Source organism: Musa acuminata, chromosome BXJ1-7 (assembly GCF_036884655.1).
Source record: "Musa acuminata AAA Group cultivar baxijiao chromosome BXJ1-7, Cavendish_Baxijiao_AAA, whole genome shotgun sequence".
NCBI lineage: Eukaryota > Viridiplantae > Streptophyta > Magnoliopsida > Zingiberales > Musaceae > Musa > Musa acuminata.
In genome coordinates this window covers 33,679,354-33,691,801 of record NC_088333.1, presented here as the reverse complement: position 1 = coordinate 33,691,801, position 12,448 = coordinate 33,679,354, and positions in this window count along the sequence as shown.

Sequence of the window (12,448 nt, the reverse complement as noted above, 5' to 3'; positions counted from 1 at the left end):
TTGAAAGCGTATTCTTAAGGTTGTGCAGCAAAGGTAATAAGGAAATAAATCATGTAAGAAGGTTTGCAGTAATGTAAATAGCAATAATGAAATGCAAACCAGAGATCACGCCGATTTTAAAGTGGTTCGGTCAAATGACCTACATCCACTTGCGAGGCCCCTCTTCGATGAGGCTCCCACCTTCCACTAGCAAATCTCTTGAAATGGAAGGGCAAATACCCCTCTTACAACCTTTTACAAGCAGTTCAACCTCTTACAAATTTTCAGCAAGAAAGAAGGAGGAGAACACTCTAGCAAATTGAAAACAAGACTTGCTAAGACTTTCTAAGACTTTTCTCTCAATCAATTGCTTCTCAAAAAGTTATAATCTCAGTTGAGATTTGAGGGGTATTTATAGGCCTTAAGAGGATTCAAATTTGGGCTCCAAAATTTGAATTCTCTTTGGGTTCCTGATGCTGGCGGTGCCATCGCCTATCAGTGGTGGTGCCACCGCCTATCATTGTCAGACATTACAGTGCTGGGCGGTGCCACCGCCAGACCCTTCGGTTCACTTGTTGGGCTTTAAATTTAGCCCAAACCAAGTCTAATTTTGGGCCCAGTTGGCCCATAACCAGGATATAGGATTATCTCTTAATCCTAATCCTAATTACAAGTGAACTACATAACAAAAAAACATCCTAAGCAAGTTTTCAACCGCGAACGTCGAGTCTTATTCCGGCGAGCTTTCCGACGAACTTCTTCCGATGGACTCCCAGCAAGCTCCCGAACTTGTGATGACTTTAACAAGTAGCTGAGCCTTCTCGGTGATCTCCGTGAACCTCCGACGATCTCTTCGGCGAACTTCCAAAAATTCCGATAGGTTCCCGATTTCTTCTCGGTTGGTTCCGGCAGCATCTCCGACGATTCTTCAGACTCTTAAACGTCCATCAAACTTGACTCCGGTATTCTTGCTTTGTGTTTTCTGATTATCGTAGTTAATCCTGCACACTTAACTCAATAATATGGATTAGATCAATTAACCCATCAATTGATTTTATCATCAAAATCCGAGATTCAACAATCTCTCCCTTTTTGATGATGACAATCAATTGATGACGGAGTTAAACATAACTCCCCCTATCTATATGCCATATTATGAGAAGATAAAAACACTTGAATTCCATCCCATTGAATTCAAGCATAAACCGATAAGTTCTAACCGTAGAACTTATCGTTATTCTCATTAAGCATAAGTAAATGCGAAACTTCGATGAAAATCATTTTCAAGTCGAATGATAAGAGACAATTTTTACTACGACAGGAGATAAAGATTTTCAACATGAATTTCATGATATAGATGTAAGGCATGCTTTCAATATGATCAATCAAGCTTATGATATTCTCAAGGATTTTGCAAGGCATTTTGCAAGGCATATAAAGACATTCATACAAGCTTTTGCGATTCATATAAGTCATGCTATCAAAATGGTACAAGTCATCACTTTTCTCCCCCTTTGTCATCAACAAAAAGGGAATGAGACTTGAAGTACATAATTTGTGATTATAACATTGATCATACAAAAATTTTATCATCCAAAATTAAGTATGCTAAAATATTTACGCAGAGTTCATCATAAAGGAAAATTCAACATTCAACCATTTTATCAAATCTCTTCTTTCTATAAATAACAACAATTGTAGGTGTACAAGGAAGAGATTGTGATTAAAAAAAAAATTCAAGTAGTAAGATCATAATTCGAATACAAACTCATTCAAATTTAAATTGTCAACTTGAAACTCATAATTAAGCCATCAAAATCAATTTTGAGATTCACAAAATATCATAAAATCATTAATCTTAATCAGATGGGAGCGGTGTTTGACTCAAGATAGGATAAGATAATTTAACATGCCATTTATAATCGAAAGAGAAGGATCAGATTCATCGAGGAATGGAGAGAGGATGAAAAACTTTACGGAAAATCCATTCAAACAAGTTTATTCTTAGGGATAATTTAACATACCTAATTCCCTTCTAATGAATTCAAATTGGTCTTCATTCAAAGCTTTTGTAAATATATCTGCTAATTGATGCTTTGTGTCAATGAATTCTAGAACAACATCATTGTTAAGGACATGATCGCGTATGAAATGATGCCTAACGTCGATGTGCTTAGTTCTAGAGTGCTGAATTGGATTTTTAGTAAGACAAATGGCACTAGTATTATCACATTTTATGAGAATGTTTTTAAAGTGAATTCCATAGTCTTCTAATGTATTTTTCATCCAAATAACTTGTGCACAGCATGCACTTGCAGCAATATATTCGGCTTCCGTCGTAGATAGTGCAACTGAATTTTGTTTCTTGGAAGTCCAAGAAACAAGTGCATGTCCTAAAAATTGGCATGTTCCATATGTACTTTTTCTATCTATCCTACATCCGCCAAAATCGACATTTGCATAAGCTATTAGATTGAATTTTTCAGATTTTGGATACCACAATCCTAAATTTGGAGTTCCTTTAAGATACCTAAATATTCTTTTAACACTTTTAAGATGAGATAATTTAGGATTTGATTGAAACCTAGTACAAAGTCCTACACTAAACATAATATCTGGTCTAGTCGCGGTGAGGTAGAGTAGACTACCTATCATTCCCCTATATGTTTTTTGATCAAAATTTTTACTATTTTCATCCATATCTAACTTAGTCACAGTACTCATAGGGGTGTTTATTGCTTTTGAATTATCCATGTTAAATCGTTTTAACAATTCTAATGTATATTTAGATTGGTTAAGAAATATACCATCACTAAGTTGTTTGATTTGTAATCCTAAAAAGAAAGTTAATTCACCCATTAAACTCATTTCAAATTTATGACTCATACATTTGGCAAATGATTCACATAGTGATTCATCCGAAGAGCCAAAAATAATATCGTCAACATAAATTTGCACAATAAGAAAATTATTTTCAAAATATTTGATAAACAATGTAGTATCAACCTTGCCTTTGGTAAAATTATTTAAAATAAGAAAGGAACTAAGCCTTTCATACCAAGCTCTAGGAGCTTATTTCAAGCCATAGAGAGCCTTAATCAATTTGAATACATGATTAGGAAGAAGAGAATTTTCAAATCCGAGAGGTTGTTCGACATATACTTCTTCGGAAATAAAACCATTCAAGAAAGCACTTTTGACATCCATTTGAAACAGTTTAAAATTATTACTACTAGCATAGGCAAGGAGCATCCTTATGACTTCTAATCGAGCCACGGGAGCGAATGTTTCTTCGTAATCGATACCTTCTTCTTGGTTGAAACCTTTGGCCACTAATCTAGCCTTGTTTCTAACCACGATACCATTTTCGTCTTGCTTGTTTCTAAAGACCCATTTAGTACCAATGACTAAATGGTCACTAGGTCTAGGAACAAGCTTCCATACCTTATTCCTCTCAAATTGATTTAATTCCTCTTCCATTGCAATAACCCAAAAATCATCTTTTATGGCCTCGTCAATGCATTTAGATTCGATTTGAGAAAGGAAGGCGGCGTTAGCACAAAAATTCTTGAAAGAGGAACGAGTTTGAACCTCTTTTGATGTATATCCTATAATTAGCTCCTTTGGATGAGCATCTATATACTTTCATTCCTTGGGTAAGGAAATTTCGGAAGAAGGTGCATCCAAGTTGCTATTTTGAGGAGGAGGTTCATTTAAATTCAAATTATCAAAATCAAGATCATCATCAAAATCATTTTTCTTTAAATTAGAAATTTCAATAAAAACTACATGAATAAACTGTTAGGATCGAGAGCACTAAGAGGAGGGGGGGGGGGGGTGAATTAGTGCAGCGAAAATCTTTCAGCGATTAAAAACGAAAGCTGCGTTCATTCGATAAAAACTATTTTGATGCAAAAGCCGATTCTAAGATTACTTATGATTAAGTACAGTTTACGTCTAAACATAGTTTGTGTCTAAGCACAGTTTACGCAGTTTGCGTCTAAATGCAGTTTGTGTCTAAATGCGGTTTGTGTCTAAATGCAGATTGTGACTAAGCACAGTTTGCATTTAAGTGCAGTTTGCGTCTTAGGCTCAGATTACGTCTAAGCGTAGTTTGCGCAGTTTGCGTCTAAGCGCAGATTGCGTCGAAGCTCATATTGCGTCTAAGCGCAATTTGCGTCTTAAGCGCAGATTGCGTCTAAGCGCAGTTTGCGTCTAAACACAGTTTTACGTTAAAACGTAGATTCGGAAAGATTTGAACTTAGACACTCGTTCGTAAAAGCGCAGAAGTCAGTTTGCAGTTATAAATGGAATGTAAACGTAAACTGCAGAGAAACTCGTTTGTAAAAGCGCAGAAATCAGTTTGCAGTTATAAACAGAATCAAGAGGTAAACGTAAACTGCAGAGAAACTCGTTCGTAAAAGCGTAGAAATCAGTTTGTAGTTATAAACAGAATCAAGACGTAAACGTAAACTGCAATGTAGAGATCGTACGAAAACACTGATTTACGTCTGAATGCAGATTCGGAAAGAACAGAACTTAGAGACTCGTTCGTAAAAGCGCAGAGGGCAGTAGCTATGTAGGAGGTTTGTAGTAATGATAAAGTGCTCAAAGTAAAAGCAAACCAGAGATTTAGAGTGGTTCGGTCAATCTTGACCTACTCCACTTTTGGCTTTCTCCACCGACGAGGTCACCGACGTCAACTAGAGGCCTTCCTTCAATAAGCGAAGGCCAACTGCCCTTTTACAGTTTCACTCCTTTTGACGGGCTCAGGAGACAACCCTTACAGAACCTTTCTCTCCTCACTTTACAACTCAAGACTTGAAGAACAGAAAGAGGAGAACTTTTTGACTTTACACAAATTTGAGCTCTTAGAATCACAGAAAAGATCAAGAATTCGGTGTAGGTCTGTATCTCTTCAGTGCTGAATGGGTGGGGTATTTATAGGCCCCAACCCAGTTCAAATTTGGAGCTCAAAACGATCAAATCCCGGAATTCCGGGATCAGGCGGTTGCACCTCCTGACTGGGGCGGTTGCACCGCCTGGCAGAGCTCGAAGACTGAGCCTCTGGGCGGTGCTACCTCTGTTAGGGGCGGTTGCACCTCTCTGCCAGAGCTCGAAGACCAAGCTCAGGCGGTTGCACCGCTTGACTAGAGAGGTTGTACCGCCTGGTAGAGCTCGAAACTTGAGCTCTGCCGGTGCTACCTCCTGACAGAGGAGGTTGCACCGCCCAGTCTCGCTCGGAGACTGAGCCCTGGGCGGTTGCACCTCTTGGCTGGGGCGGTTGCACCGCCCAGTCTCAATGGGAGACATAGCCTGGGCGGTGTTACCTCCCTGCCTGGGCGGTTGCACCTCTCACAGCAACCTGGGTCCGAATGGGTTGAACCATTCGACCCAATTTGAGTTCTTCAAGGGCCCAATTACCCCAGGATTAAGCTAATGGGATCACCTCCCATTTCTAACTTAATCAAAGTGCTAACTATGATTATTTCCTAAGACATATTCTGCAGCTTGCTTCGGTGCGTCACTCGCTTCTTCCGACGAGTTTCCGGCGAACTTCCGTCGATCATCCGATGAACCCTCGGTGATGCTCCTGCAGACTTCCGGCAAACTCCTGGACTGCGACGATCCACTTGGCAAGTTCCGACGAGCTCCTTTGGCAAGCTTCTGGACTTCTCGGATTTATTCCCGTAGAACCTCCGATGACTGTCCGAACTTCCGTCGAGCTCTCGAACTCCCAACGTGATCATTGTCATGACTCCGGCGCAACTCCTACTGCATGTCTTACTTTCATCGTAGTTAATCTTGCACACTTATCTCAACACATACATTAGACAACAAATGAAAATTGACTTCATCATCAAAATCCGAGATTCAACAATCTCCCCCTTTTTGATGATGACAATCAATTGATAATGGAGTTAACCTTAACTCCCCCTGTCTATATGCCATACTTCTCGAATTTAAAAACTTTATAAATTCAAGAGACATATTCCCATCATGATTCCTATCATAATGTATCTCTTTGAAGATGATGTCAAGGCTTGACATACATTTTCAAATTTAACAAATTTGAATGATGGTTATTGTAGAAATTTATCATATTGTAAGATATCGACATGTAAAGCTGTGAAGCAAGATTTTGATATCATATGATATACACATTTCGAATATTTTAGCAAGTGTAGCATTGCATCACATGGTAAGATATCAGTTCATATGGCAATCATATATTTCTTGGTGATGCAAGTATGGCCTAATTATTGTATCAGTGATAGCAACCATATCAATATCAGTAATAGCAACCATATCATTATCAGTGATAGCAGGTATGGCCTAATCATAACATTAGTAATAGCAACCATATCAATTCATATTTTTCTCCCCCTTTGTCATCAACAAAAAGCATGGTAGCATTATCAAAAAGCATGGTAGATGTGATTCCAGTAGGTTATCAAGCACATAAAGGAAGGCATGACACATATGATACTTTGAATATCTCTTCTCCTTGTTATGTTATAGTTCGTTGCTTGAAGGAGGAAACTCATTTTTCAAAAAGTTTTCATAAGAGTGTACAGGAAAATCCTATTTTTAGCATTCAAACCGAAAATAAGATGAACTTCTTACATGCATTCGGATATGAGTAAGCTACTGATTTTCAAAAACATTTGTCACATAATTTCCAACATGTTATTTGATCAAGTGATACCAAGGCATGTAATAGTAATCAATAATGTCCGAAAAATAATTTTAACTAGTTTAAGTATTCAGACACATCAACATTCCTAATTCTCTTCTTATGAAATCAAATTGTTCTTCACTTAGAGGTTTTGTAAAGATATCAGCTAGTTGATGTTTCGTATCAATGAATTCTATGATTACATCATGATTCGTAACATGATCTCGTATAAAGTGATGTCTGATGTCAATATGTTTTGTTCTTGAGTGATGTATAGGGTTTTTTGTTAGGCATATTGCACTTGTGTTATCACATTTAATGGGAATATTTTTAAGATGAACTTTATAATCTTCTAAGGTATTTTTCATCCAAACAACTTGTGCACAGCATGCACTTGCTGCAATATATTCAGCTTCGGTTGTTGATAGTGCCACCGAGTTTTGTTTCTTAGATGACCAGGAAACAAGGGCATGTCCTAAGAATTGACATGTTCCTGATGTGCTTTTTCTATCTAATCTACAGCCAGCGAAGTCCGCATCAGCATAAGCAATTAACTCAAGCTTCTCTGATTTTGGGTACCATAATCCTAGATTTGTGGTACCATTAAGATATCTGAGTATTCTTTTAACTGCTTTGAGATGAGATATCTTAGGGTTTGATTGAAATCTAGCACAAAGTCCTACACTGAACATTATGTCTGGTCTAGTTGCAGTGAGGTAAAGTAAACTTCCTATCATACCCCTATAGGTTTTTTGATCGAAGCTTTCTCCACTTTCATCAATTTCTAACTTAGTGGAGGTGCTCATAGGAGTGTTAATAGCTTTTGAGTTATTCATATTAAACTTCTTTAGTAAACTCATAGCATATTTAGTTTGACTAATAAAGATGCCATTGCTTAGTTGTTTGATTTGTAGACCTAAGAAGAATGTTAACTCTCCCATTAGACTCATTTCGAATTCAAGACTCATAGTTTTAACAAAGGATTCACAAAGAGATTCATTCGTAGAACCAAAAATAATATCATCAACATAAATTTGAACAATGAGAAAATTATTTTCAAGGTTCTTGATGAATAATGTGGTATCAACCTTGCCTTTTATGAAATTATTTTCAATAAGAAAAGAACTAAGTCTCTCGTACCAAGCCCTTGGAGCTTGTTTTAAACCATAGAGAGCTTTAGTTAATCTAAACACATGATTAGGGAGACTATTATTTTCAAATCCAGGAGGTTGTTCAACATAGACTTCTTCGGAAATAAAGCCATTAAGAAAAGCGCTTTTAATGTCCATTTGAAATAATTTAAAATTAATACTGCTAGCGTAGGCAAGGAGCATTCTTATGGCTTCTAATCGAGCCACAGGAGCGAAGGTTTCTTCATAGTCGATACCTTCTTCTTGGTTGAAACCTTTGGCCACTAATCTAGCCTTGTTTCTAACCACGATACCATTTTCATCTTGCTTGTTTCTAAAGACCCATTTAGTGCCAATAACTAAATGGTCATTTGGCCTAGGAACAAGCGTCCACACCTCATTTCTCTCAAATTGATTCAATTCATCTTGCATTGTGATAATCCATGAATCATCTTTCATGGCTTCATCAACACATTTGGGTTTAATTTGGGAGAGAAAGGCGGCGTTGGCACAAAATTTTTTAAAAGAAGATTGTGTTTGAACCCCCTTTGATGTGTCTCCTAAGATTAGCTCCTTAGGATGAGCATCTACATACTTCCAATCCTTGGGTAAGGAAATCTGAGAAGTGGATGCATCCAAGTTGCTAGTTGGAGATGGGGTTTCGTTTAAATTCAAAGAATCAAAATTAACATCATCGTCAAGATCATTTTTCCTAATTTCAGAAATCTCATTGAAAACAACATGGATGGATTCTTCAATAATTAAAGTTCTTTTATTGAAAATACGAAAAGCTTTAGAAACCGAAGAATAACAAGAAAGATTCCTTCATCAGATTTAGCATCGAATTTTCCTAAGTTATCCTTTTCATTTAAGATAAAACATTTACACCCAAAGACTTTAAAATATGAAACATTGGGTTTTTTGTTATTCCATAACTCATAAGGAGTTTTGGTGAGTAAGGGTCTTACTAGAACTCTATTCAAAATATAGCATGTAGTGTTTACGGCTTCGGCCCAAAAATATTTGGGTAGGCTATGTTCATTCAACATGGTTCTTGCCATTTCTTGTAGATTTCGATTTTTTCTTTCTACTACCCCATTTTGTTGAGGATTTCTTGGAGTAGAGAAGTTATGGTTGTATCCATAGAGTTCACAGAATTCTTGGAAGTCATGGTTTTGAAATTCTCCACCATGATCACTTCTAATTGACGAAATCATAGAACCCTTCTGATTTTGAACAAGTTTACAAAACTTGGTAAAATATTTAAAGCATTCATTTTTTTGTTTTAAAAAGTAGGTCCATGTATATCTACTATAGTCATCAACAATGACAAAGGCGTACTTGCTACCTCCAAGACTCGATGTAGAGATTGGTCCGAATAAGTCCATATGGATCAATTGTAAGGGCCTAGAGGTGCTTATTTGATTCTTAGCTTTGAAACTATCCTTAATTTGTTTACCTAATTGGCAAGCATCACATACATTATCTTTGATGAACTTGATATGAGGAATTCCTCTTACAAGTTCTCTAGATGATATTTGAGTGATTAGTTTCATGCTAGCATGACCTAATCTTCTATGCCATAGCCAAGCATCCTCATTCATAACTGCAAAACACATTTCATTACATAAATCATTGATGTCAATAGTGTATACGTTATTTTGTTTTAATGCAATCATAGACATGTTCTTATGTGGTTTTTCAATGATGCAAGCATTAGATTTGAATTTGACAACGTATCCTTTATCACATAATTGACTAATGCTCAAGAGGTTATGTTTTAAACCATCAACTAACAAAACATCTTCAATAAAGAAGTTGGATTTGTTACCTATGGTTCCTTTGCCAATGATTTTACCCTTGTTGTCTCCGAAGGTGACATAGCCTTCGTCTATGCTAGTGAGCTTAGAGAATTGAGATGGATCTCCGGTCATATGCCTTGAGCATCCACTATCAAAGTACCATCTCTTGCTCCTAGCTTGCGATGGTGTGGGTTTCTACAAGAAAGGATGATTTTTAGGTACCCATTTGCTTTTGGGTGCCTCAAAGATAGATTTACATTGTTTATCATGTTGCATAGAGTTTATCATGGTTCCTTTAGGAACCCAAATCAATTTGTTTGGACTAATTTTCTTGAATGGACAATAATGTGTCTTGTGTCCAATTTTGCAACAAAAGTTACATTTTGCTTGGTGTTGAACATGTAAGATGGGGCCTTTTATAAAGGTGGTTGGATTTAGGTGAGGACTTCTCACAAATCCAATTCCACTTCTTTTTGGAACGTGACCCTTGTTTGCAAGGATCATGTTCAATGACTTGCTACCAACCTCGAATTTCTTCAAGGTGTCCTTAAGTAGCGAGTTTTCTTTTTGGAGAGTTTCTAGATCATGACATTTGATACATGAATTTAAACTATCATGATATTCAATTTTTAACTTATCAAAATCACAAGTAAGACTATCATGCTCATTTTTCAGCAATTTGTATTTTCTATTGATAATCTTGCATTCATCAAATAAGTCATGGAAGGCATTTAATAATTCATCGAAAGATAAATCAGCATCTAATAAATTCGTTACCTCCTCTCCGATGGCCATTAAGGCGTAATGAGCAACTTGCTCGGTGTTAGACTCCTCTTCTTCAGACGCGCTCGAATCATCCCATGTTACTTTGAGCGCCTTCTTTTTTGTTGTTCTCTTTTTGGCTTGGGGACAATCACTCTTGTAGTGTCCTGGCTTTTTGCACTCATAGCAAATAACTTGGTCTTTCTTGGGTTCAAGTTTACTTTTAGTGTTATTCTTAAACTTGTTTCTTTTAATGAATTTTTTAAAATTTTCTTGTTAGAAGTGGCAAGTTATCATCACAGTCCTCATCACTTGAGTTTTCTTTCAAGTGATCTTCCAAAGTTCTAAGTGCCATATCCTTCCTGTTCTTTGGAAGGATGTCTTCTTGCTCTTCATGAGCTTTGCAAGTCATCTCGTAGGTCATTAATGACCCAATTAGTTCTTCAAGAGGGAAGTTGTTTAGATCTTTTGCCTCTTGAATAGCAGTGACTTTAGGATCCCAACTCTTAGGAAGGGATCTTAGAATCTTATTTACGAGCTCAAAATCCGAAAAACTTTTTCCGAGTCCTTTTAGATCGTTGACAACATCCGTGAAACGGGTAAACATGTCGCCAATAGTCTCACTCGGTTTCATCCGAAAAAGTTCGAAAGAGTGTAACAAAAGATTGATTTTTGACTCTTTCACTCTACTTGTGCCTTCATGAGTCACTTCGAGTGTGTGCCAAATATCAAATGCAGTTTCACAAATCGAAACACGATTAAACTCATTTTTATCAAGTGCGCAAAATAAGGCATTCATAGCCTTTGCATTAAGAGCGAAAGCCTTCTTCTCCGAATCATTCCAATCGATCATTGGAAGAGAAGACTTTGAAAAACCATTCTCGACAAGATTCCAGAGTTCAACGTCCACAGAAATAAGAAAGATCCTCATTCGGGTCTTCCAATAGGTGTAGTCCGTCCCATTAAACATGGGTGGACGTGTAATGGAATGGCCCTCTTGGTTTCCAGCGTAAGCCATCTCTCTTGGGTTTTAATCCGTTTGAGAGTTAACCGGGCTTTGATACCAATTGTTAGGATCGAGAGCACTAAGAGGGGGGGCGGGTGAATTAGTGCAGCGGAAATCTTTCAGCGATTAAAAATGAAAGCTGCGTTCATTCGATAAAAACTATTTTGATGCAAAAGCCGATTCTAAGATTACTTATGATTAAGTACAGTTTACGTCTAAACACAGTTTGCGTCTAAGCGCAGTTTACGCAGTTTGCGTCTAAATGCAGTTTGTGTCTAAATGCGGTTTGCCTCTAAATGTAGATTGCGACTAAGCACAGTTTGCATTTAAGTGCAGTTTGCGTCTTAGGCTCATATTGCATCTAAGTGCAGTTTGCATAGTTTGCGTCTAAGCGCAGATTGTGTCGAAGCTCATATTACGTCTAAGCGTAGTTTGCGTTTAAGCGCAGTTTGCGTCTTAAGCGCAGATTGCATCTAAGCGCAGTTTGCGTCTAAACACAGTTTTACGTCAAAACGTAGATTCGGAAAGATTTGAACTTAGACACTCGTTCGTAAAAGCGCAGAAGTCAGTTTGCAGTTATAAATGGAATGTAAACGTAAACTGCAGAGAAACTCGTTTGTAAAAGCACAGAAATCAGTTTGCAGTTATAAACAGAATCAAGACGTAAACGTAAATTGCAGAGAAACTCGTTCTTAAAAGCACAGAAATCAGTTTGCAGTTATAAACAGAATCAAGACGTAAACGTAAACTGCAATGTAGAGATCGTACGAAAACACCGATTTACGTCTGAATGCAGATTCAGAAAGAACAGAACTTAGAGACTCGTTCGTAAAAGCGCAGAGGGTAGTAGCTATGTAGGAGGTTTGCAGTAATGATAAAGTGCTCAAAGTAAAAGCAAACCAGAGATTTAGAGTGGTTCGGTCAGTCTTGACCTACTCCACTTTTGGCTTCCTCCACCAACGAGGTCACCGACGTCAACTAGAGGCCTTCCTTCAATAGGCGAAGGCCAACTGCCCTTTTACAGTTTCACTCATTTTGACGGGCTCAGGAGACAACCCTTACAGAACCTTTCTCTCCTCTCTTTACAACT